The sequence below is a fragment of the Loxodonta africana genome, chromosome 3 (genome assembly GCF_030014295.1).
Source record: "Loxodonta africana isolate mLoxAfr1 chromosome 3, mLoxAfr1.hap2, whole genome shotgun sequence".
In the NCBI taxonomy this organism is placed as follows: Eukaryota; Metazoa; Chordata; class Mammalia; order Proboscidea; family Elephantidae; genus Loxodonta; species Loxodonta africana.
The window spans coordinates 108748816-108771802 of NC_087344.1; the positions used below are offsets into that span (position 1 = coordinate 108748816).

The window sequence follows — 22987 nt, forward strand, 5'->3', positions numbered from 1 at the left end:
TAAACTTTCACTTAAAGCAAAATAAAAATTATATATAAAAAAAAAAAAACCCAAAAATGTGACATGTACAACCTTCTTTCAGGAGATATGTGTAAATGGAAAACCTAGGTTTCTAAAAAGATTTTCCAGAACATACCACTAGAAATTACATATTCTCAATCTCTCTTTCTCTCTCCTTTGCTTTTGTTTGAGAGGGAGAAATTCTAGACTAGAAGATCATCTTCATGATGGTTTTGGAGAAGCCCCAGTTTAATAATACCATTAGCTGAAAACTATTTATAATTCGGACATTAGCCACTGGCATAAAACCCTACTTTCCACTTCTCTAGATTTTGCATGGACAGAGATGATTTGGCAGCCCACTCTACCCTTAGGCCCCAAAGAGCCATCACATTCTTAAGTCTGTATTTAAGAGATTCTGGCGGAAATATATGCAAGAGACTTGCTTAAATAAGAAGGAAAGGGTAATAAATACCCAGAGGATCTATAGGTCACGGAGACCAGGAAAAGATGTCCAAACGGACCCAAACCTCAACCTCACTCATAATTAGAAAAATTAAATTAAAACTACTGTAAGTTATCATTTCTCGCCAACTAGATAAATAAAACTAAAAAGAGCTGACACTTTTTCCTGGTGGGGCTGTGGGGGCACAGGCAGCCCAATGCGCTGCTGATGAATGGGTGAAACGGCTCTACCCTTCCAGAGAGGAACTACAAAGACGTTTGCTCGTGATTCAGCAGTCCCACTTCTGAGAATCTATCCTTGAGGTATACCTGCACAACGGCAAAATGACTTAATAGAGGTTTATTCATCACGGCACTGTTTGTTTAGCAAAAGACTGGAAACTACCCAAAGCTCCAGCAATAGAGGATTGGTTGAATAAACTACGGTACCTGCATATAATGGAAAACTGTTACACAGTTCCCAAAAGAGCTCTATGCTGATAAAGAGAGGTCTCCTGGATAGACTGCTAAGTGAAAAGAGCATATAACACACCATCTTTTATGAAAGGGAAGCGAATAAAATATATATATTCATATTTGGTTGTAGTTACAGAAAGAATAAACAAGAAATTAATAAAGATTGCTACCTGTGGAGAATGACAGAAAAGTGTGAATGGGGATGGGATGCAAGCAAGACTTCTCAGTGTTTACCTTTTTATATGGGGACACTGGTGGTTTGGTGGTAGATTCTTGCCTTCCATGTGGGAGATCTGGGTTCAGTTCCTGGCCAATGTACTTCATGTGCAGCCACCACCCATCTGTCAGTGGAGGCTTGCATGTTGCTAAGTTGCTGAACACGTTTCAGGGGAGCTTCCAGACTAAGACAGACTAGGAAGAAAGGACTGGTTATCTACTTCTGAAAATCAGCCAATGAAAATCCTATGGATCACGATGTTCTGATCTGCAGCCAATCATGGGGATGGCTCAGGACTGGGCAGCATTTCGTTGAATTGTGCATGGGGTCACCACGAATCAGGGCCCAACCTGAGGGCAGTTAACAACAATAATACCTTTTTATATGTTTTTTTTTTTGACCATATAAATACATTACTTTTTTTTTTCTTTTTAATGAAGAGGTTGTATAAGCTATTTTTCACAAGAGTGTCAAGAACAGGACAAGACCAGCTTGCAAAAACAAAGCTAAGGAGGAGTCCATCTAATAAGACGGCATTTGAGGAGCCTGGGTTTAGGCAGGTAATTTATCACATGGGCGTCAGTAAGTCAGAGAAACCTCAGACCAGAGTTCAGGACGAAAACATCCAGGTGAGCATGGAGAGATCGTCCTCTGACCTGTTTATATCACCTGCTGGGTGTGGGTGGCCCGGAGCCCCAGTGATATTTATTACAGCCAGAAGGACGAGAACTGTAGGTGAATGGGAAGCAAAGATAGAAACGCTAGGATTACCTCCCAGGCCACTTGCCAGGAGCCTTTATTTACTTTCTGGATTTAGACAGTAATGGCTGAAGCCTGCTGCTCATAAAATATTTATGGTAAAAAAAAGAAGGCAAAGCATGTGTTGGAGCATACTGCTTAATTCAACAGAGAGATTCCTGAAAAGTTGAGACTCCCGGAATTTTGTAAAATCAAATCGCACTGTAAATTCAACAGGTGAGTTTGCTACTTAGAAAAATCTGTAGTGGGTCCTTGTTATGAATTGTCATGTCCTGGTATTTGTTTGCTGAATGAGTCTGCCTGAAGAAGGCTGCGTTTAACTGTTGAAATGTGAAAGGCTTTCAAGTTTCTGCACCTGTTGGCTTTTTTCCGTTAAGATGTAGTCTCTGCATAAAACAGAAGGCCAAGGACCTAAGTACCAATCACCACCTTTATCTATCCTTAGATATTAGAGCTAGAAGTTTGAGAACCACTGCTTTAGTAGTTTGAATCCACCCAGTAGTGTTGAGAAAGAAAGGCCTGGCAATCTACTTCCACAAAGATTACAGCATTGAAATTCTAATGCAGTGCAGTTCTACTCTGACACACATGGGGTCACCGTGAGTCAGAAAAGACTTAACGGCAACAGGTTTAGTTTTTGTTTTGTTGTTTTTTGGCTTTAGCAGTTAGATCCACTAAACAAGGCCAATCCTACCTGCTATGTAATTGCTTCCAAGGAGAGGTGCCAGAAAAAGGAAGTTAATTCTGACAGTAGGCTTTCTAAAGGATCAACTTAAAACAGGAAGCATGCCACAATCGCCAGCTGGCACTAAAGGAATACAAACTCCCTTTCCTAGTTTTTGGAAGTTGTGGTCACAAGGCTTCCCCAACCCTGCCCCACTTCTTACCCCAAACTAGAAAAGTTCCTTTTCTACACGAAGCACAAAAGGAAGTTCCAAAGGCTCCTGCAGCCATTAATGTCCTCATTCTGTCCCCAGGGAGAAGGTCCACAGTTGGCCAATAAATGACATGAATCTCTCTCATATTCCTAGGAGTCACCACTGCAGACCCTTCATCAGCGAGACTGCTTAAGAGGTGCAGGGACCCCAGGCTGTATCAGACAACACTCTGTTATTGGGGTTCAACTAACAGCAAACAATGTCAACAACCCCAAGCACTTAGTCATTACCTGCCCCTTAGGGAATGATGAACTGAAGGGGAAGAAGCCCATCGAAGCAAATGTTCACCACTGAAAATGAGTTTCTGAGCAGATATAATCTATTCTACTGCTCTGGATTAAAAAAAGACCACCAGCTCATGTGCCTTGCTGGCACACACTGCAGAGAACATAGTTTTATTCCTTCATTCTGACAGCGTTTATTGAGCACTTACTATGTGCCAGGCCCTGCTGGCTCATGACTTTAGAAGGTCATTGTGGCTGAAGTGGCTTTGAGAGGTAAAGTTGCTGCTGGCCATATTGTTTGCGTCTCTGTGCAAGTTAGCAAAAAAGCATCCCCTCCAAGTGGACCTAGTCTTGCTAGCTTGATGGAGTCAGAAAGCAGTGTCCCTGCATTCTGGCCGAGGAAGTTCTAATCCAAGACACAAGGCTTGTTGAACAGATTTCAGCCCCTACTTGCCTCCCTGGCCAGGCATCCTTGTGGAGTGAACTCCCTGTACAACAGTTCGAGGCAGCTCTGTCAAGAAGTCACAAGGTAGTCTCTCTGCTTCTTGGCCAGACATCCAACCCACCCCTGATAACTTCTCTGAGCAGCCAATCATGACCTTACACATCCATGAAATGCCCCATGGTCCAATGTGCAGCCCATGGTCTAATAATTCAAAAGGTTTAGTTAGTCTAGGAATAGGTCAGACATCAAGTCTGCTGGTTTCAACGCTTTTTCCAATTTGCCTAAGCTTCTGTTTGATGTGATGTGATGGTTTTATCTTGGTCTTCAGAGAGCCTCAATAAGGTCCAAGCAGTTTCAGATTTTAGCTCACACGGGGATTTTAGATTTAGCTCACGTTGGGATTTAATGGGATTTCAGTTTGAGTCTTCATGTGAGGAGAAGCCTTACGCTGCTCCTCAACAATTTCTCCTCAAAAAGCAGACAAAATGTGAGGTCACTGCAAGCTTGGGGTCTGAGTCAAAGGGTCCCAGTTTGAGGTTAAGGGCTTAATGTCAAGTGGGCAGAGGCATCTTGGTGGGCAACATCTGCAGCTAAATAAAAGCCTGATTATTATACATCGGTGACGATTCCACCCCCAATGGACTCATGTGGGTTTGCACACAGCCATTCTGAGTGAAGGCAACTCTATACACACAATGCAAGTGCAGCGATGACCAATTCAGAGCCCATCCAGGGAGCATTTGTGATCATGCCACCCAAGTTAAATCAGAGCTCAGCTTCTCTCCGCAGTCAACAAGACGGGTTCCTCTATATCAATTACGTGACCTTGACTGCAAAAAGAATGGTGGCCTATCCTGTAAGAAAGCACATGGAATATAAGGCCTCATACCCCTTTGGCCCCAAAGTCACCCACTCACAATCAATGACTGAGAGAATCACAGGTGCTTAGCAACTGATTCACTAAGTTAGACCAACCCAGAAGCTCTTTTAGCTATTAATTCTCCAACGGACTTGAAAGTATCAAAAATCTTAAGTCTGCAATACCCTGATTTTTATTGTACAGTGATCCTCTGAAATGCAGACTCATTAAAAATAGACAAAAGTCCTCCTTGTCAGAGAAGGGCAACCAGACGCTCACAGTTAAGCGCCTTTATGATAGTCCATAAAGCCTGACATGTTAAACCAAACATTTAAGTGACACAAGGAATGATTTGCAAGAGCACCTAGGCAATAAACTGAATATTCCAGTTGTAAGTTACCTCCAATCAAATCACTTCCACTTTCTGCCCTGGATCCCAACTACCTGCTCACTACTCGCCTTTCCTGAGAAGACACGTTGGGAGGTAGGCAGCAGGACAATTGCTTCATCTGTACTCTCAAGGTCTCCTCTAAGAATCCAGAGGCGCACTTCACAGGTCACTGAGGACGGGTCTCTGTAGTCACTTCAGATTGGCTGGATCCTCTAGCAATTCTGGACGCTTCAACTTCCATGGCTGGAGAGGGGTAAGCCCACGAGAGGCACGGAAAATTCTCCTCAGGTGTATCATCTCACTCCTATAAGGAGCACTCGTCGTATTTCCCTTGGTTTGACTTACAGCTTTTAAAAACTTAATTTCTTTGATAACGCTCTCTTCACGCTTACCTCTAGCTAGAGGTACCCCCACTGTGGCTCTGAATCACAACAACTCTGGGTCAAATTCTGGTTTTACCACTTTAGCCAGGTTTGGACCTTTACAAAAATTTAGCTTGCTCATCTGGGGTTTTGTGAGGACAAAGCAAGAAATACATGCAAGCGGCTTAGAACTGGGCCTAGTATGTAGAAAAGCTCAACACATGGGGTCACCCAATTGTGCAGTAATTATTTTCTATACAGTAAACTTTCCTGTGAAACGAAGCCAGCCTGTGCCCTACTCATTATTACCTCCTAGGTGTCTGATACACTGAAGGTGCTGTACAAAGGCATGTTCGTTCATAGACAGCTTGGATCCGGCCCATGACAACTTCTGTGAAGTCAAGCATGGTGGACTTGGTCTATATGTCGATTATAATTACCCACCCTGGATTTTTCAAATATCTTTTATGAAGATAAAACTACAAACTTCTACCAGAGCCTCTCTGTTGTTGCTGTTAGCTACCATCTAGTTGGCAACTCAAGGCAACCCTAAGCGCAACAGAACCAAACACCATCCCCATGATCAGTTGCAGATCGGACCCTTGAGATCTACAGAGTTTTCATTGGCTAATTCCCAGACACAGATCACCAAACAGGTCTTCCTAGCCCACCTGTAGTCTGGAAGCTCCTCCGAAACCTGTTCAGTATTAGCAATTCTCACTATGACGGTTTGACATTTAAATTAAAGACCTTTAACTGCCAGGCAAGCTGGGTTCCCCCCCCCCCCCCCGTTAAAACAAAATCCTACTATTTGTAGTCAATAAATCAGAATATTTATTAGGTAACTGTTACACTAATTAATTACTTTTTATTATACATACATGTTCATTGGGGACAGTGGGAGAAAAAAAAGGAAGAAGGGGAAGCACCATAATCCCACCACACATTTATCTATATTTTCCTCTAGCTTTTTTTTTCTATTTAAATAAAAAAATCCTTTTAACCTGGTTGTAATTGTAATAACGCGCTGTAACTGTGCACACCGCCTTTCCCCTATTTACCCGATCATAACATGGACTTCAGGGGTTACTGACTCTTTTTTAAGTTTCTAATAAAAAAAAAAAAGGAAAATGGCAATCAATTATGTCAAATCGAAAGAGAGATATTTGCCAAAAAAGTAAAGGTGAGAAGGCAGGAAGGGATGGAAAATCAGGATGAAAGGAAATGGGGAACCTAGGACAGAAATGGGGAGAGTGCTGACACACTGTGGGAAATGAAACCGATGCTACGGAATACCGTATACACAAACTACCAAACGGGAAACTAATTTGCTCTGTAAACCTTCACCTAATGCAAAATTAAAAAAAAAGAAAGAAAAGAAAACAGGATTGAAATCTAAAAGGAGAATTTTGTTTGAACAATTTAAAGAAATACTGCAATCCATTTCACATCTAGGAGATCCAATGATAGTTACCTAATTATATTCTGTTACTTCATAAGCTCTTTTTAAGTTGCAGGGTTTTTGTCTTTGAATTTTGAGAAATATTAAAATTTTCTGTCATTGTTTTCTTGTTTCAAAAACACATACTGTATAACATTTAGAAAAATGAAAAAGACAATTTCAATAAGTGATCATTTAATGTTAAAACTTACTGAATGTGGACTACGTGCCAGGCACTATTCTAAATGCTTTACATAGATTAACTCATTTATCCCTCACAACACCTCGTTGAGGCACAAAGATATCAAATATGAGTCAGGATTCCATCTGTAATGCCCTAGGAGTGAAAAGAATCAATAGTTCATTCAATCCAGCCCTCCGCAATTTCAGCGTATAACATCATAGGCAAGAAACCATGCATAATAGCACTATACCCTTTAGAATTAGTTTAAAAATATTATAAACCACCATCTCTGCATCCCTGGAGAACAATTAGTAAAATGAGAAGTCATCTGCAGCATGCGCTAAGATTACAATCAGTCCAACTCTGTGCACCTGATGTTCATTTAGAAAAAACAACAGCTTAAACGGGTTTGTTTTAAATTGGAAGCGTTTTTTTAAATTCTGAAAATGATTCAATGATGCAATGAGTAGATCCCACAAATTAAGTGAACACTCACTGTCACATAAAATTTAAAAATAAACCCTCATAATCAGTCCTAAACTCTTTTCAATGACTTATCTGTTGGCATTAGACATCAGTACATGAAAAAGTAAATAACTGGATACCTTTGGGTCATATTTTTTCACACTGTAATTAAAAATCAGACTTGGTTAAAGACAAATGCTTCTGTTCCTCGTATAATTTCCTATTCAGGGCTAATAAGCATGACTGTTTGAAACAAATTCTCTTTTAAATTTTAAAGATAATTAATAAAATATTTTGACTGCCTGGCTCTAAATATATGATTGAAACTTCAGCACAAAAAGCATATTAAAACAAGTAATCCATTAGTCACAATTATTCATAATGCTGTGGTAGATGCATGACATATATGTATATATACATACGCACACACACATATATATAACCTGTTGTGTTTAAGGCCAGCTCACAGCAACTCTATAGGACAGAGAAGAACTGCCCCATAGGGTTTCCAAGGAACGAATGGTGGATCCAAACTGCCGATGTTTTGGTTAATAGCCAAGTGCTTATAACCACTTTGCCACCAGGGGTCCATATACATACATATATACACACACAATACACACATATATACATGATATCTACATCTATCTTTATGTTAATCTATTTATATATCAGGTACTGCCTTTGGAATTTAAAATTGCTCTATCTAGCATTTCCAGAAAGTTCAAACTGCCATCTTATGATTTATCCTATAGCTTGCTGCTTGTGCAGGACAGATAAGTAAAATACCTAATAATTTTGAGCATTTACTATGTGTTAGGTATAGTAGCTTCCCAAAGATTGTTTCATATTCTTTCATAAAAACTCTATGAGGTAACAGAATTTCAAATTCTCATGGACTCCAGAGTTTCTGGAGCCATGGATGGTGGATGAACCCCTGAAACTATTGTCTAGAGATAATCTTTAAACCTTAAATCGAAAATATCCCCTGAAGTCATCTTAAAACCAAACAGTAGTTTAGTTTCACTAGTGAAAAAAGGTTTGCTTGAACATTACGCTCTTTTAAGACTATCTATGTGGGATCAAATTGACAAAAGCAACTCAAAACACTAGATAGGAACCTTAAGTTTATGTTATTGATGGAGGAAGAGCTCAGAAAAGGAGAGAATGGTTGTACAACTTGAAGAATGTCATCAATGTCACTAAGTTGTACATGTAGAAACTTGAATTGGTTTGTTGTGCTGTGTAACTTCTCAACAACAGCAAATTAAACCATGTCAAAAATTAAAAAAACTCTACAAGGTAGAGACTACTATTATCCCATTTTACAGATCAGACTGAGAAAAGTTAAATAACTAATATTCCCATCCAGGTCTGACACCAAAGCCCATACAACCCCAACTACCATTAAACTGCTTCTCTTCCAAGTCGAACCTCAGAAAAGGTTACTTGATTTCCACACCTTAACTCTCTGGGGTAAGCTGATACATAAAACATGAAAAACCACCCAATACAAATCCAATACAACACCGTTAATGACATAATTCTAATTTGAAAGCTTTTTTCTGTCAGAGGTTTTGAACGTAAAAAACAAAACGACAATCTAAATTTGAAAGATTTTTCACTCAGAGAGGTTTACAACTTAAAAAATAAAATAAATCTGATATTAACCATTTCCTTAAGCTTTTTGACTGTAAAACCTTTTGCTCTCATAACTTGATAAACCACCCATGTTTTTTAACACAAGCCCAATACCACAAATCCAATTGTTAGAAAGCTTTTTTTTACATAAGATTGGAGCTCTCCACAGAGAAAATATTTTTATGATACTAATCTTTTCAGTCTCTTGTGAAAAACAGATTCCCATGTTATACATTTATACATTTCTACACACACAAATCCAGTCAGGGTTCAATACCTAGTGAATTACTTGGGTTAAACACTAAATACTACTACTCCACTTTTAAAATAATTCCCATAATGCACAAAAATTAAGACTGTTCAGCATTTTGGGGGCCTAAACCAGTACTTTATGGTATTGGTTAACTGTTACGGGAGGCAAAGGAACTAAATATTTGATCCTAAAGTCCTTTCATCTGGGAAATCTATGTGAAATATTTGATTATTTTTAAATATTATGCGTCTGTGTGAATTACACGTTTCTGTTTATTGGAAAAGAGGCTTGCTAATATACATACTTTGGCTAAAAAAAAAAAAAACCAGCTCCTTATTGAATTTTTACTGACGTGAAGGACTGTTTTGGCAATAGTAAAATCCAATCCCGTCCTTCTAGCAGTGCCTGCCTTCCTGGTTCCTCTAGGCGAGGTCCAGGATCCTGCGATCATTTACACTGAGAGCCGAGAAGCACCAACAAAGGTGACTATACTTTAAAAAAGCAAAGCCAAACCCCATTTTTAAAATGGAAAACACACAGACACAGACCCTGCTTCTGACAACATCCAAGAGATTCATTATAGACAATCTAGTCAGGACAGGCTACAACTGCCCCAGGAAATATAAACAGCGTCCGCAAAGACAAGAGGCGGGAGAGGAAATAACTGATGGGAAGGAAGCTAATCATGTGAAGTTTGTCCAACTCCACAGGATCTAATACATTCCTGGTTTGTTTCCACCGGAGCAGCCATTAAACGTGCCTTGACACGTGGGGGAAAAGGACCTCCCTTTTCTCTGGGTTTTGGCCATTTTCCTTCTCTGTCCACTTGTTTGTATACAACCACACTCGAGCCGGGATGACCACAAGATGCCAGGGCCTCATTAGTTCCTTCAGTTAGATTTCGAGGTGTGCAAGGATTCACTCCAAGGAGCTGAGTTTAATAAAAACACGACTTCCTTTTCCGAAGTTATGAATGGCTTACAAGGTAGAAACAGAAGGCAAGGGACAAGCGAGGGCTGGGAGACCTTGGTTTTATTAGATCGTATCATCTAAAATTAGCTTTAATTGGTACGTCCTAATTAAAAAAGTCACCACGATTCACGCAGAACGTGCCTGGCAATACATATATACAGATATATGTCCCCCAAGACTCACGTCTGAGCCTTGGCTTCCCCTTACTATCTGCAAATAAAGTGTGCAAAACGGCAGTCTCGGAGTGAGTCACTGCTCGAGGGTCCCTGCCGTGATGTGTGATCGGGCTTCTCCTCCCTGAGACCCGCTATTTCCCCGTTAGACCCTAGCTCAGAGCCGGCTCCAGGGTTGCGCTCCGCCGGCTGGTCCCAGGAAAGAGCAGAAAAGTAGGCAAGAGGGGCGTGGCGTCCCCCCTCGCCCCCAGATGCCGCCGAGCGACTCCAGTCCTCGGCCGGCTCCCCCAAAGCCTGGCACGTTCGTCCGCAAAGGGCTGGGAACACTGGGGGCCTCTCCAACCTGGCGCGGGGCGCAAAGCCGCGGGCCCGCGAGGAAGCGAGCGAGCGGGGAGACTTTTCCTCCGCCCCCGCCTCCATCCCAGGGTCCACGTCCCCGTCCCCAGCTCCGGAGAGCCCCCGGCTTCTCGCGCCCTCAGGCTGCCGCCCGTCGAGGGCTCAGCGCCTTCCCCCGCGGCTCGCACGCGCGGTCTCGGACTCCCCGTTTGTGTCTCTCGCCCTCCCTCCCCCACCCCTTCTTCGGCGCCCAGTGCCCAGACCAGTCCCCGCCCTCCGGGACACTCTTCCCTCCCTCCTTCCTTCCTTCCTCCGTTCCCTCCCTCCATCTAGCTTCCCAACCCCGGGAACTCGGAGGCGGCCCCTGAACTCGCCAGCCGACGCCCCGAGGGGCGCGCTGGTCCCCGCGGGGACCCGACTTGCCACCCGCGCCCGCCGCTCGGTACACACTCGCCTGCCGGTGCGCTGTCCCACAGCCGCCGCCGCCGCCGCCGGGGACTCGGTGTCTAAGGGCTCCTGGAGACAGCTCCGACCTCTCCTCCTCCAGCTCCTGCTCCTCGGGGCTCCGCCTCACTCGGGGTGGGCGGGGCGGACGCCCGACGGGCGGGGCGGCGGCGGCGCCCGGGCGAGCAGTTCGCTGCCCAGGACGCTTTCCTCCGGCCCTGGCCCTCCTTCTGGCCCAGACGCCCTCGTTGTTCCCCGGTTCGACCGTGAAGCCCAAGTGGTTTCCCCGCCCGCAGAGAGGAGAGGTTGAGAACTGGTCAAGCTCCGCGAACGTCCGGTTCCTGTGGTCATCCCCTTTTCCCCAGATTCTCAAAGGGGACCTAGAATTCAATGTGGGCCCCCCACACCAGGACCCAGGCCCTGTACCGGGCTGCTCGAACTCCTCGGAAGTTTCCTTTGCGTGCGGACGCCTTCTGAGCCCGTATGCCAACGGTCCCCTGGGCCGCGGAAGACGCCCGCTGCCAACCCCCTACACGAAAGTTAGGCTCTGCTCCAGGAATTTCTTAAGAAAACAGTAACAGTAAATTTTAAAGCGCCCTAGGGCCACGGAGAGATTTTGTTTCCCAGAAAGTGGAGACGTTAATAGGCGGGTTGTTGAATTTGAAGTGCATCCACCCATCGTGAGCTTCCCCTCCAACTCTTCCCTTCCAACCCAGAGAAATCTAAGTGCCCAGTACCTGGCTGAGTTTGTGCGTAATTAATTCCTTGAATCCGTTTGTTCTTTTCTTGATGGATTCAGGGTCTAGTAGTTTGAAAAGTCACATCTGCTTCCACAGACTTCAAACTATACAGCCATTCAACAGACATTCAGTGAGCACCTGCTTTGTACCAGGCATGGTGCTGAAGGTGATGGGAAAGATACAAAGGCGAATCGGACCCGGGGCTCACCCTCAAAATGCTCAGGAGTCTACAGAAAGCAAGGAAGATGGATGTGCAGAAATCTTACCACCCAGCAGACTTCTCGTATTCCTGCCTCTCCTTTCCTGTGCAACATGGTGGAGATAAAAGAGAAGATGAGACCAAACTAGGTCACTTTAGAACCAGTGTGGATAGAGCCTATACTTGAAATAGCATCTAAAAGCGTTAATAGGGATGTTTATATGTTGAGTTTCACCAAAAGAAGCAAATCCCTAGGGAAGCTTGGAGCTGAGGACTATAGTGAGCATATTTTCACTCTTGCCTTCTGACCCTATTCGGGTATCATTCTTAGTGAAATTACTTGAGCAGGGGTGCAAAAACGGATGTTGCAGGTAGAGGATGTTGTGGTTGGGTTCCTGCCCTTGGGAGTGTGGTCTTAGGAACCTGTGGATGGTAATGGTTTTGGGAGTGTAGACCATGGCTTGCTAGGGAAGCACTTTATGTCCTGCTCTGCACGGTGGTAGGAAATGCTTGACTGACTCACAGATATTGACAGTTCAAAGGATACACCCTAACTAAACATACAAACAGCCTGATGCCAACAGGGACTGAGACGATCACATATTGGGTTTTGTATCCTTTGGGCTGAGACTACAGAATTGATTCCTACTGTCATGCCACAAGGGCATTTTATAGCTAAGTGCTTTCACCTATGTAATCTCACCAAAACAAAACAGACAAACAAACATGTTGTTGTTGAGTCAATTCCAACTCATAGCTACCCCATTTGACAGAGTAGAACTGCCCCAAAGAGTTTCCAAGGCTGTTTATCAGGTGTGGATTATCCAATAGGCAAGGCAAGCACGGTGCTTATCTTGCTTACCAGATCACCTGTAGTGAACAATTTCACATTTTTCACCACATCAAAGATTCTGCTTCTAGGTATGCCTGGCATCTGTCTCTCTCCAATGCCACTGTATCTTCCTGCAGCCACTTTTCAAATTTACAGTCCCCGACAGGGACAGATTACCCATTAAGCAAGGTAAACACGGGCTTATTTATGAATCTGTAGTAACCAATTTCACATGGGTTTCACAGTGCTAACGAGCTGAAACTCATGTGAAATTGGTCCCTACAGATTAGTAAGTAAACACAAGTAAGCCCATGCTACCTTGCTAACTGGATAATCTAACCCTGGCTGCAATCTTTAGAGAAACAGACTGCCACATCGTTCTGCTGCAGGGTTGCTGATGGGTTCGAACCACCAACCTTTCAGTTAACAGCTGAGCACTTAACTACTGCACTACCAGAGCTCATTGTAATCTCCTTGTTAGGTGTTTCTCATAGCGACACTATCTACAACAGAATGAAACACTGCCAAGCCCTGTGCCATTCTCACGATTGTTGTTATGCTTGAGCCCATTGTTGCAATCACTGTGTCAATCCATCTCATTGAGGGTCTTCTTCTTTTTTGATGACCCACTACTTTACAAGTATGATGTCTGTCTCCAGGGACTGGTCCCTCCTGATAACATGTCCAAAGTACATGAGATGAATTCTCACCATCCTCGCTTTTAAGAAGCATTCTGGCTGTACTTCTTCCAAGACAGATTTATTGGTTCTTCTGACAGTTCATGGGATATTCATTAGTCTTCGTCAACACCATAATTCAAAGGTATCATTTCTTCTTTGGTCTTCCTTATTTATTGTCCAGCTTTTGCATGCATATAAGGTGATGGAAAATATCACGGCTTGGGTCAGGCGCACCTTAGTCCTCAAAGTGACATCATTGCTTTTCAGTACTTTAAAGAGACCTTTTGCAGCAGATTTGCCAGATGCAATATGTCTGATTTCTTGACTGCTGCTCCCATGGGCGTTGATTGTGGGTCTAAGTAAAATGAAATCCTTATCAACTTTGATCCTTTCTCCACTTATCATTATGCTGCTTATTGGTCCAGTTGTGAGGATTTTTGTTTTCTTTATGTTGAGGTGTAGTCCATACTGAAGGCTGTGGTCTTTGATCTTCATCAGTAAGTTCTTCAAGTCCTCTTCATTTTCATTAAGCAAGGTTGTGTCACCTGCGTATCACAGGTTGTTCGTGAGTCTTTCTCCAGTCCTGATGTTGCTTTCTTCTTTATATAGTTCTGCTTCTCAGAGTATTTGCTCAGCATACAGATTGAATAAGTGTGATGAAAGGATACAGCCCTGATGCTACCCTCTCCTGATTTTAAACCAAGCAGTATCTCCTTGTTCTGTCTGAACAGTTGCCCCTTGGTCTGTGTATGGGTTCCTCATGAGAAAATTAAGTGTTCTGGAATTCTTATTCTTCGCAATGTTTTCCATAATTTCTTATGATCCACACAGTTGAATACCTTTGCATAGTCAATAAAACACAGGTAAAAACGTCTTTTTGGTATTCTCTGCTTTCAGCCAAGATTCATCTGACATCAGCAATGATGTCACTCGTTCTGTGTCCTCATCTGAATCCAGCTTGAATTTCTGGCAGTTCCCTGTCAATGTGCTGCTGCAACCGTTTTTGAATGATCTTCAGCAAAATTTTACTTGCATGTAATATTAAAGATTTTGTTTGATAAATTCTGCATTCCCTTGCATCACCTTTCTTTGGAATTGACACAAATATGGATCTCTTCCAGTTGGCTGGCCAGGTAGGTGTCTACCAGATTTCTTGGCACAAATAAGTGGGCACCTCCAGCATTGCATCCATTTGTTCAAACACCTCAATTGGTATTCTGTCAATTCCTGGAGTGTTGTTTTCGGCCAGTACCTTCAGTACAGCTTGGGCTTCTTCCTTCAATACCATTGATTCTTGACCGTATACTACCTCCTGAGATGGTTGAATGTCAACCATTTCTTTTTGGTACAGTGACTGTGTGTATTCCTTCCATGCTCTTTTGATGCTTCCTGCATCAGGCAACATTTTGCCCACACTTTCAGCTTGAGATATGTTGAGTGTGTTCTTGCCTTTTTGTTTTGTGATTCCAGGTCTTTGCACATTTCATTATAATACTTTATAAAACAAGGAAGAAGGATCAGTAGTTGGAAAATATGGCCTTGGTGATAGAAACAGTGCTGGAGATTGTATGATAGAATTTTGCAAGACAAACAACTTATTCACTGCAAATACGCTTTTTCAACAACATGACAGCAACTATACATGTGGATCCTACCAGATGGAATACACAGGAATTAAATTGACTACATCTGTGGAAAGAGACAATGGAGGAGCTCAGCATCATCAGTTGGAACAAGACCAGGGGCCAACTGCAGAACAGATCATCAATTGCTCGTATGCAAGTTGAAGCTGAAGCTGAAGAAAATTAAAACAAGTCCCCCAGAGCCAAAATATGACCTTGAGTATATCCCACCTGAATTTGAAGGCCATCTCAAGAATAGATTTGATGTATTGAACAATAATGACCAAAGACCAGATGAGTTGTGGGATGACATCAAGAGCATCATACATGAAGAAAGCAAAAGTTCATTAAAAAGACAGGGAAGAAAGACCAAAATGAATGTCGGAAGAGACTCTGAAACTTGTTCCTAAACATAAAGTAGCTAAAGCAAATGGAAGAAATTACAAAGTAAAAGAGCTGAACAGAAGATTTCAAAGGGCTCCTCAAGAAGATAAAGTATTAAAATGAAATATGCAAAGACCTGGAGTTAAAAAACTGAAAGGGCAAAACACACTGGCATTTCTCAAGTAATCTCATTAGTCCCTCACAAAAACCTGGAAATTTAAGTGTCAAGACTTTAAGTAGCTTGTAGAAGACTTTCTAATTCAGTGCTCTTCAGTGTGGCCTATGGAACAACAGTCTACAAATGGTTTGTTACCCATCTGTGATGGGACAAGTATAGAAAGGAAAGAAAAGCATTTTATAGCACTTTGACAGTAATTTCATGTCTGGTGAATCTAATAACGAAAAAACATGGCCTTGCATTTTGTGGGTTTTTTTTTCTCATCATTCATTTTGTATTATATTGTACATAAGTATCATTCTGCCACAGATTGAATTTAAAGCACCGCAGATCGTTTGAGAAGCACTGATTTAGTTAATAAATTGGGAGGCACGAATAATAAGTGCTAGCACTTAAACAGCACTTCCTACATGGCAGATGTTGTTCTAAGTACTTTACATGTATTAATTCTTTTCATCCTCCTGATAACCCTAGAATGTAGCACAGGGAGGTTAAGCTATGCAGCTTATAAATGGCAGAGCCAAGATTTGAGCCCTGGGTGGCTGACCCTAGACTTTGTGCTTCTACCCACAACCCTGGATCCAGTGTTCTTTCTATTTGGCTAGTGTTTTCTGAACTTCAGTCATTCACATTCCATCTTCACACTGGTACCTCCTATATGATTTTTGGTGCAGTGGTAAAGAGCTCAGCTGCTAACTAAAAAGTCAGCAGTTCAAATCCACCAACCGCTCCTTGGAAATCCTGTGGGGCAGTTCTACTCTGTCCTGGAGGGTTGCTATGAGTCGGAATTGACTTGACAGCAACAGGTTTGGTTGTTTTTTATATGATTTTTAATTGTATTTTTGATTGATTCACTTTTGTTATTTCTTCTGTATATTAACCTTGCTGTTATTAATTGCACCCATGAGATCATGGGTTGCTTAGTCTAGTGTCAATCTTTTTTCCATTAGTTCACATTAAGTAAGTGCATAACTACAGCAGTGGCTGTCATTGCTCCTCTGTATCTCCTCAGGTCTTTTTCTAGTTTTGTGCACGTTACACCCTTCCTTTCATTCCCACTGGATAGCGCCTACATCTGGTCAGAGCACCAGCCTCAGCTGCAGAAATCAATTTGCTTGTGCACATGACAATAGGAAGTGCTAGGGAATTAACGACTCCACCCGTACCTCTAGGCTTTCCCCAGTGACTGAGAAGCGTCCCTAATTGGGTCAACTCTGAGGTGGGTCTGCACTGTCTGTCAAGCTTGATACTTCATCCTTGCTTGCCTTCCTTCCTTTTCCCAGTTCCATTTCTCTTCCTGGTCACACTTTCCACATAATTTTCCTAGGAACACGTCTTACTCAGGACTTGGTACATAATTCTTAGGGCCCAGTGCAAAATCAAAATGTGGGGCTTCTTGTTGATAAATTATTAAGATGGCAACAGCAGAACTTTAAACCCAGCGGGGGGTCTATCTAAGCTTGTAACTGAGGCCTCAGCTAAGTGGGGAATTGGAGTAGAGATGGCTTTCTGGAGTTATCTCAAATCGAGACAAGGGGGCTGGGCCTTTGTAGCTCCATACCCTGCATTCCCGGAAAGAGGTGTAACCTTGGACAAAACATTTCCGTGAGGCTGAGGGCAGTTCCCAGTGATGGATGCAGCTGAGAGTGGCCTGAAGCCAAACACTCCCAACAACTGGGGAAAAGGTTCATCAGTCCTGAACAGGGAATCTGGGAGACGCTCCACAGTCAGTATATGCTATAAGTGGCATGTACAGTCAGCCACAATAGGAATGTCCAGCGCAGGAGGGCCTGACCCCCTCCCTCAATCTTCCATGAAGAACTGGGGCAATCATTGGTTGCAGTTTACCTTCTCAAGCCATGAACCTATTTCATTTCCCGTTCTTTTGTTTTTCCAGACTTTTTTTTTTTTTAGCTTTCTTCTCCTTCCCATTTAATGTTCTTGCCCAACTATTTTATTTTCATTCAGTATTACTCAAGACAAAAAAACAAACAGTTGCCCGAGAAAGAATGGCAGTGTAATGAAGTGAAATATTATGCATTGTGAGACTAGATCTTTGCGATTCAGTCCTGGCTTTGGCACTAGCAGGCTGTTTGTATTTAGGGCCATCACTTTACTTTACTTGGCTTCTTCTGCGTATCTTTAACATCAAGGAGCTGTAAGACAGTGATCTCCAAAGGCCCAATTCTATGCAAATTAATTTTTATAAAAAAGTGGCTGGCAGTGCTATATGATGCCTCCTGAAGCGAGCAAGAGAAAAGGTTTTAGAATTCAGCTGAGCTTATGTTTAAAATCAATTGCAATTCATATGCAAATCTCTACTTCTGTGAATTTCTATTCAATATTCAACAACACCCTAATTGGAGGGTCAAACAGAAAGTGATGAGTGAAGAAACATGAAAAAAAAAAAAAAGGCAAAGTTTTAGTCAGTCTGTGGATGACCATGTCTCCACAGACTTCAGAATAAATTTTATAGGATATCAGCTTGCTCCCTAAGGATTTTATTCGTCCTATTGTACGTGGCTGCATTCTTTGTCTGAACCTGCCCTAGAAGTTACAGAGAGCTACCTCCTTTTGAATATGTTACCTGGGTAAGTGCTTCACAAACTGGTTTTTCTGCTCAGTCAGAGCCTGCCATATTCCCTTATAGAAGTTAGGTCAGAAAGAAGCACCACGATGTTGGAAATCCCCAAGTAATCTGTTGAAACATGCATCCCCACAGGCAGGAGCTATGACCAAAACTGTGGCTATAGATCAGAAGGCATTTCAGCAAAGCTCCATCCTTAAATGGGTGGAAGCCTTCAGAGGCCTGGGTGTGAGTGGCCCAAGATTGAGGCACTAAATCAAATCAGTTGCTTAGTAACTCAACAGGAGCTCTCTGACTTATTCCAGAGCTATGAACCCTGGAGAGCTGAAGTCCCCAGACATTGTTGTCTAGAAGTCAACTAAATGGTCCCAAGAGTTAGTAAATTTCCCATCAACAGGAGAGTTTAACCAGTAGCTAATAGGAAGTGGAGATATAAAGGACACTTGGGATTTTGGGGATTGCAACTAATGTCACAAAACAATTTGTGTATAAATTTGTGTGTGAGAAATTAACTTGAGCTATAAACTTTCACCTAAAGCACACGCGCGCACACACACACACGACACCCCAGAAGCAATCCAAATGTCCATCAGTGGAGACTGATTAACTAAATCATGGTACCTCCATCCAAAGCCCTTTTGTGGGGGGAAAGGGGAGGAAGATGTAGATCTAAATATGTTCACATGAAAAGATGCCCTGAAAGTAATTTAGAGGACAGAAAGTAGGTTATAGACTAGCTTGTGCAGAACTTCCTATTCATGTGTAAAAAGCATACATGTGCATACACATATACATACTCACACACAAATCTCTATATGAATATATCTGCAATAATGTTTGCCAAAATATTAACAGTGGTTCTCTAGCGTGCTGAGATTTCAGGGGCCTTCACAATTTTTATACTGTATGAGTTTTTTTTTTTTTTTACAGTGAACATGTAAATTTTTCATAAATGGTATGTTTTTTTTAAATTACAAAAAGAAAAAAAGGCATTGTGTAGACTACAGTTTGGCAAACTGAAGCCAAAGGACCAGACTGCTGAACACTTATTTTTGTAAATAAAGTTTTATTGGGACACTACACACATTCATTTACCTATTCTCTATGCCTGCTTTCACTCCAGAACAGTATAGTTGAATAGTTGCAACTAAGACTAGATGACCTACAAAGCCTAAACTATTTCTTATCTGCCACTTTAGAATGAAAGTGTGACAACCTCTGCTATAGACAATTGGACTAGAAAACTTTTTCAGTAATACAAATTGCAGTCTAGATTTTGCCAATTCTTCAGATTTCAATATGTCTTAATTTTCTATTTAAAAGAATATATTGTCTGTTTATTTTAAGATACCTTCCAGTTCTGAGTAATGATTAAAGCAACAGAGCAAAATGGCAATACCAGTATTTGGGTAGTTAATGTCTATATATCTTTCTTCCTCCTCCTTCTCCTCTTTTTCTTCTCCTGCTGCTGCTTTTCCTCTTGTCATTCTTTTAATGGAATAAGGTCACTAATGTGTTCCACATTTTGCCTCAGATACTGCTCCAGTTGAGAGAGGGCTAGGATTGAGGACTGAGTTTCATCTCTCCTTCTGGCTTGGGTCTTTCCAAGGTAGAACAATTGAGGAAGTCCTGGATAAAATTAATTATCATCGAGAAAAGAGGTGAGGTCCATAAGAGCAGACTCGGACCTGGAGGAAAAAATCCAGGGGAGCTGAGGGCATGTAACTCTGGGGGAAGGGAAGGTGGCAGACTCCAGAAGAAAGGCTGGAATGGGATGGGACAAAAGTTCTCCTCCCTCTCTTCATTTATCACTTCCTCTTTCTATTTTCCTTAGAGCTCCTCCTTCCGCACACTCCATTAGGGACCTCCAGAAGTCAATCCATACCCAAACTGGTACTAGGAATACAGATGATGAACAAATATATATATATATGTATATATATATATATAAAGGTACTCAACCTCCTTAGTAACCCAGGAAATAGAAAACACCAAGTAAACACCAGTGGAAGGTTTAAACAGGAGAGGAATGTGGTCAGAACACTCTCTAAATGAATTCACCTTTGTTAGATTCAAAATGCTAACGTGTTGTATACTTTTTAGGGTAGTCTTGAGACAGAAATTGTTCATATTTTTATTTAAAAAAAATACTGAGCTAATAGACAAACACCAACAGTAACGCTGAGATTTCAGTACTCGCCAATACCACGTAATATTGAAATACTAAAAACAGCATTATAATGACTTTTCCTGAGATTCCCCGATACTGTGACAACACATTTTAGATATTTTGGGAACCACGCAGTGTAAATGTTAGTCACAGAGGTTGCAGGCCTGGCATTTTCCATTCTCACCAACATGCAGAGCTAAATCAAATTAACAGGTCTGTTACCAGAGTCTCAGAATAAATACTTTCCATTCCCATCACAATTTAGCTCATAAGTCCTCATAGGTGACTGTGTATGAGTCAAAGCTCAGTAGCCTGAGCTATAGATAGACCAATAACCTAATCATCATTTACTGGGCTGCTTCTCTTTCTGATACTGCAGAGGTCTATATTTTCTTCAGGGAAGCTCTGGGATGAATGGCTGATGAAGAGGCTATTTCTGTTAAACCTCTTAATTACTTAACATCTAAGTACGTCACATATCAGGGCCCACATCCAGCTCTTCTGGTTCCGTTCTGGAAATGAGCAAAGGCCTGGCATTGCTCACACTGGCATTAGTTACCGTTGCTTGTATGGTCTATGCAAAGCTGGGTTGCACTGTCTGTGAGGGAGAAACATCTCAAACCACTTTTTTGTACCTGGAAGCTGGAAGGGGAGATTCAAAATATTTTCCAAAGTGAGTATTGATTACAAAATCTTAAGAATCATTGGTTCCTATGCATGAAAGAATTTAAATTTTGGTTTGGACCTCAAAGGTTCATGGAGTCATTGAGGCCAGGTTATATAGCGGTTAGGAGCACAGGCTTTGAATCAGGAAGACTGGCATTGAGTACTGGCTCTACAACATATTAAAAAAACTTATCCATTGCTATCGAGTCCATCCGACTCATAGTGACCCGACAATATACTAACTGTGATATTTCAAATATGCCACTTAACCTCACTGAGCCTTGGTGTCTGTATCCATAAAATGGGGATGATAGTACCAGGGCTTCAAATTGGTTTGCTCCAGTTTGACCTCTTTCTAAGAAGCCCTGGATAGTACTTATCTTCCCGGGTTTATGTGAGGATCAAAAGTTAATATATGTAAAGTATTTAATATAATGTCTAGCACATGGTGAGTGCTCAATAAGTATAAATGAAAATAACAATGAATGAAAATAACATATGAAATATACGAATGATAGTTTCCCTTGATTTTTTGTTTCTTTACCATTCGCTGGGATTCTCCTCCTCTGAAAGGTGACTTCCATTCCAGGTGGTCAGGTAGCTCTGTCTGCTTAATTCTAGTGAAGTTATCTCTGTAGATTGATGATCTTAGATTTAGAGTCCTAGAGAATCTTAAGGGATCACTTGCTCTACCCTTTATGTTTTAAAGATGAGAAAATTGAGAATTTAAGAGGCTTAATGACTTGCTCAAGATAGTACAAGGTCCACTTATTAATGGCAACATGGGATAGAGGGCAGAGCACTGACTTCAGAGCCAAATAAACCTTGTTTGAGTTCCCAGTGTACCTGGGCACAAGATAATTAATCTCTCCAAGCTTCCATTCCCTCATCTGTAAAACAGAAATATTACACTTGCTTCAAAAAGCCATTATGGGAAATATATATATATTCCATATATATGTAAGGAAACCCTGGTGGTATAGTGGCTAAGAGCCACGGCTGCTAGCATAAAGGTCAGCAGCGTGAACCCACCAGGCTCTTCTTGGAAGCCCTGTAGGGCAGTTATACCCTGTTCTATAGGGTGGCTATGAGTCGGAACCGTCTCAACAGCAATGGGTTTGATTTTGGTGTATATATATATATATATATATAAAAGAGCTTATATATGTATCTCTAATCCCTGCAATGGTTTCCCCATTTTATAGATGAGGAAATGGAAGCTTGGAGAGATCTCTGAGGCCTTGGTGGCATAGTGGTTAAGTTCTCAGGCTTCTAAGCACAGGGTCAGTAGTTTGAATCCACCAGTCACTCCTTGGAAACCCTATAGAGCCGTTCTACTCTGTCCTGTAGGGTTGCTATGAGTCGAAATCAACTCAGTAGCAATCGGTGTGGTTTTTGAGTTTTATATAAGCTCTCTAGCAGAGCACCTAGGACATAGTTATCCTTCAATAAATGGGAGCTGTTATTATTATTTCATATTGTCATTATTATTATTTAACATACTCTTCCTTTCTATAGGTTAAATATTCCCAGTTCCTTCAACTGTCATTGCTTTAAGACTGTAACACTTTTAGGTAGAGTCTCTGGGTTCAAATTCTGGCTCTACTACAAGCTAGCTGTGTAACCTTGGGCAACATAATTAATAGTTACTTAGCTTTCTCTTCTGTAGAACAAGTGTAATAATTACAATTTAAATTACAGGCTTGTTGGGAGGATTAAATAAAAAATAAAACAGCGTAGTAACCTCTCAATAAATACTAGCTTTTAGTATTATTATTTTAAAACATTTCATAATGTAAACTTTAATTTCCTCGGAAGGGTCAGTAACTTTCACTGTATTTTGCTGAAGGTGGGGAAGAACTATGAAGAATAAAGAGCTGTGGAATGAATTTGCAGCTGGTAGG

At 41.7% G+C, this 22987-nt stretch overlaps 1 protein-coding gene across 1 annotated transcript in view; it reads right to left on the bottom strand.

Annotated features, from left to right (window-relative positions):
• GNG12 (G protein subunit gamma 12) overlaps window positions 1-11423 on the bottom strand; it is a 153001-nt gene extending 141578 nt beyond the window's left edge. Inside the window, exon 1 of the mRNA XM_064282119.1 lies at window positions 11036-11423. The gene's annotated coding sequence lies outside the window, so the exon portion shown is untranslated. The remainder of the gene's footprint in view (window positions 1-11035) is intronic.
• Between the last annotated feature and the right edge of the window lie 11564 nt (window positions 11424-22987).